This window comes from Suricata suricatta, chromosome 11, assembly GCF_006229205.1.
Source record: "Suricata suricatta isolate VVHF042 chromosome 11, meerkat_22Aug2017_6uvM2_HiC, whole genome shotgun sequence".
NCBI classification, from domain to species: domain Eukaryota; kingdom Metazoa; phylum Chordata; class Mammalia; order Carnivora; family Herpestidae; genus Suricata; species Suricata suricatta.
This window is the reverse complement of record NC_043710.1, coordinates 802,637-807,019: the sequence shown is the minus strand read 5'-3', so window position 1 is coordinate 807,019 and position 4,383 is coordinate 802,637. Positions and strand designations below refer to the sequence as shown.

At 67.0% G+C, this 4,383-nt stretch overlaps 1 protein-coding gene across 1 annotated transcript in view; it reads right to left on the bottom strand.

The window, feature by feature from the left end:
* MUC5B (mucin 5B, oligomeric mucus/gel-forming) overlaps positions 1-4,383 on the bottom strand; it is a 64,597-nt gene that overhangs the window by 51,496 nt on the left and 8,718 nt on the right. The gene's annotated exons all lie outside the window — the stretch shown is intronic.

Sequence of the window (4,383 nt, the reverse complement as noted above, 5' to 3'; positions counted from 1 at the left end):
GTCCCTCTCCCCTGCCCATCAGCTGCCTTGCGCGTCTCACTGTGTCAGTCTGCATGACTGTCCCCACCTGTGATGGGGGCTCGGGGAGCACAGGGACCAAGTCCCGGCACACACCGGGCTCAGGGCAGGCATGGAGCCCACAGCAGTTGAATAAATAGGTTCATTAATGACGTTTACACCCTGAGCAGAATTTGCACTCTGGGGAGACTTCTGCCAGGGCTCTGAAGACACCCTCCTTAAGAGGGGGAGGAGCTGGGGCACCTGAGCCTTGGCGCGGTGTAAGACGGGCGGCTGGCAAGGACGGGGCAGGGACTCCCCAGGGGTGCTCCTGGGGCCCTCCCCCAGGGGCCTGCCTGAGGTCCCTTTGTGTGGAGCCCCTACCCCGTGCCAGGAGCCCTGGCCTTGATGTCACGGCCGAGGGCCCCAGTGGCGCCGGGCATGCTGGATGAGCAGGGCCCTTCCCGGCTGCAGATGTGGGGCCCCTCCTGGGTTCTCAGCATGAGGGACGCCCTGCCTTACCGAGCGGGGGTGTGGAGAAGGAAAAGGTGGTTGGCGGTGTGGGGGTGGCGGAGCTGCAGATGTAGACTCTCCTGTCGATGGTGCCGTTGGCCAAGCAGTGGGCGGAGATGCAGCCCCCCGTGCCATCGGTCGTGTGGTAGATGACGTCCCCCGGCCGGAAGCGCCGCCCGCCATAGGTGCAGACACAGGCTATGAGGAGGGGGGTGCGGGCATGTTAGGGGCTGGGAGGCAGACGGACACATGGAGACCCCAGACCCGAGGAAGGCCGCCTGCTGCTCACCCTCAGTGTCGTAGGCGCACTGCACGCCGCTCTCGGTGCAAACGCTGGCGATGGGAGGAAGAAGGTGAGTCTGGGGGCCAGCGTGCGGCTCCTGTGCCCGAGCCGCCTGCACCCTGACTGCAGGGCACGAGGCCCCTTCCCAACGGTGCCCCATGGCGGCAGACATCTGGCAGGCCACCACGCCCAGTGACAGTCTGATGGCCGTTTCCTGTCCGGGGGTCCTTGGGGAGGTCTCGGGACGGCATCACCCTTCCTGCTCCTCTCCCTTCCCTTCAGCCCCGCCTCTGCGCCGGGAGGCTCCCAGTCCGACCCCCGGGAGGCCCAGGCTGCAGGAAGGGCCTGAGGGCGGTGGGCTCGAGTCCCACCCGCTCCAGGCTCCGCGCCTCTCAGGCCAAGGACTCACCAGGACTGGCAGTTCTGCTCAGACGGCACTGTCTCACCCGGCCGGTACGTCCTGCCTTGGACACGGCAGGGTGGTGGCGGAGGGGGTGTGGGGCACGTGGCCACACACTGCATCTGGTCCTCATCGAAGATGGGCGCCTCTGGTGGGCACTTGGGGTAGCAGCCTGCAGCCCAAAAAGGCCTGAGTGCCAACCAGTCCCCTGCCCGATAGCCTCACCCCCGTGGCCTTGGTTCAGTCCCTGCCCTAGGCCTCACCCACAGCATGCTGGGTGCGTGAGGCTGTGCCCCTAATGGCACCTCAAGGGGTTGGGACCCCAGGATCCCAGGACAGGCCCCAGCCATGACCCCATGACCCCAGGACAGGCCCCGGCCATGACCCCAGGAGCCCAGGACAGGCCCCAGCCATGACCCCAGAACCCCAGGACAGGCCCCGGCCATGATCCCAGGAGCCCAGGACAGGCTCCGGCCATGACCCTATGACCTCAGGACAGGCCCCGGCCATGACCCCAGGACAGACCCCAGCCATGACCCCAGGAGCCCAGGACAGGCCCCAGCCATGATCCCAGGACCCCAGGACAGGCCCCGACCATGACCCCATGACCTCAGGACAGGCTCCGGCCATGACCCCAGGAGCCCAGGCAGCCCCTCTGGCCAGCAGGGCAGCAGCTCACCTTCCAGGCCCGGCAGGTCATGCAGGCAGTGGCCACTCGGGTTCCGGCAGGTCCTCATGCAGGGCACGCCGCACGGCTGGTAGTGCCACTCGCACTGGCCCTCGCGGTTGTAGTAGTCACAGAACAAGGCTGCAGGCGGTGGGGGGGGGGGGGCGGGGCGGAGGTGGGGAGGGGCTCAGCCGGCTGGAGCAAGCCCCCCAGTGGCCCCGGGCACAGTGCTGCCCTGAGAACAGGGCCGCACACTGGCCGGCTGAGCGACCCCTGCACCCCGACCTTCAACCAACCATTTCCCTCCCCTCTGCCTCCTGGATGGGCCCTCGGAGGGTGGGGGCCTCGAATGCCCCTGACCAGATGCAGCTGTGGCAGGGGTGCCACCTGTCAGGGTGAGGGACTCTGGCCAGAGCAGCTGCCACTACACGCCCCTCTGGCCAGGTTCTAAGTGGGCGGAGTGGGGGAGCAGGGCTCTACGGACTCCTCTGGATTCCAGAACATTCTGCCATCTCTCCATCAGTGTCACCTCTCTCCCATTTCAGGTTCCTTTCCAACACCTCCTGCCCAGCCTTAACCGCACACCAGTCTGTCACTCCCTGCCCTGACAACACATCCTGGGAACTCACGGCAGATGTCTGGGGTCCGCCAGGACACGCACACGCCCACGTCGCGGCAGGCCTGCGCATAGGCGGCCACGGCCGTGCAGACACACTCACAGTCGCCCCCGGAGTCACAGGCACACGCGTCGCTCACGCAGGCCTCGTAGTACTTGGCGGGCTCCACCTGGCAGGGAGAGAGGCTTTGGATTCAGGGCCAGATTCCCCAGGGCTGCTGGGGGTCAGGCCCTCGGCCACACCGTGGGCCTGACCTGGGCCACTTCCCCCAGGGCTCAGGGAGAGCAGATGCGTGGTCCCATGGGGCCAACCATGGGCTGGTCCAGAAGGTGGAAGGTGACGCCGGCCCTGCTTCTGCCCCTTCCTCCCCAGGCCCCCAGGCCCCTCCCCCCACCCCCGCATACATGGGCGTGGCAGGCGGCGAAGGTGGCACCGGTGAGGATGCTGCACTGCTTCTGGGCCCAGGACTTGCGGTACGGGTTGGCGGTGCAGGGGTCCCGGGGGGCCGGGGCGTCGGGGCAGGACGGGGAGAATTTCCAGCTGTTGCCAAACTCCAGGGCGTTGCCCACCACGGACTGGCTCCGCGTGGTGAAGTCATTGAGGGCGTTGTCGTCAAAGTTCCCGCACAGCCCGCAGACCCGGCCCTGCAGGGCGGGCGACACGGGGGAGCTCAGGGCACACGCAGCAAGGGCCAGAGGCTCGGTCCACCCCTGCCTCCTGCGTCCCCAGGACACCCCGGGGAGCAGGGTGGCGCTCTGCCTTTGTGCCTCCATGTACGGCCCCACTTAGCGCTCGGGGCCATGGGGGCGTCCCTCACAGACTGGCTCAGGTCCCAACCAGGGGCTGGTGAGTGTGGCCTCGTGTGGAAATAGGGGCTCTGCAGGTGGGTGTCCAGCTAAGATGGGGGTGTCCTGCCCTGGGGCGGGCTGAGGACGCAGGGCCTGGTGTCCTAGCGGTACGGGGACTCTGGGCACAGATACACAGAGCAAAGAGACTAACGTGAGGTTGCAGGCAGAGGTCGAGGGTCGCCTGGGCCCCCGGAGGCAGGAGAGATCCTCCCCCAGAGCCTCCGGGTTATGTTCTGTGACGGCAGAATGCAGGGACATTCGGCTCAGGGAGGAGCCACAGGACACAGTGGACACCAGCAGGACCTCCTGCCTGCGAACCCTCCTCTGTCCCCACCCCACACCCCTGCCAGCCAGCCCTTTGTCTGGGCGAGGGCGGTGGGGGCCCACCTTGAACTCGGGGCTGAGAATGAGGAAGATGCTGGTTTTCCTGTCCCACAGCAGCACCAGGCCGGCCTCAGTGTCCACCACCAGGTAGATGCCCATCTGGCGGATGGAGTAGGGGGCCTCCTGCCCCTCCCCCTTCTGGATCACCTCCACGCGGCCGCCACTCAACTTCAGCTCGTAGCTCTGCAAGCGGGGGAAGGGGTCCCTCAGGCCCGTCCCCACTCACTTTCCAGGCGTTCCCCAGGGCCTCTGATGGGACGCCCCTGTTCCCAACCAGACCCCCACTCACCCCCAGGAAGAGCTTGATGGCCTTGGAGCAGGTGACACCTGTGGTCCCACAGGGGACGTTTTCGGTGACAACTCGAAAGGTCCCATTGGCAGTGCCATTCTGGCCGCAGTGGTCCTGGGGAGAGGTGGAGGGTGACTCGGCAGTGAGGGGCGGGAGTGGGGGTGTGGGGGACAGCATGGGCAGCATGTGGGAGCGGGTGGGGGGACGGCCTGGGCAGCGGGGGGGAGGGGGGACCTTGTACCTGAAGCAGCGTGTACTCGCAGTCGCCACTGAAGCTGTAGCGCCGCCCATCAAAGGTGAGGTAGTGGCTGTCCCCGTACACGGCGCAGGTGGCCAGGCAGGGCTCGTGTGTGCACTGCCACATCCTATTCTTGCAGGTGCTGGG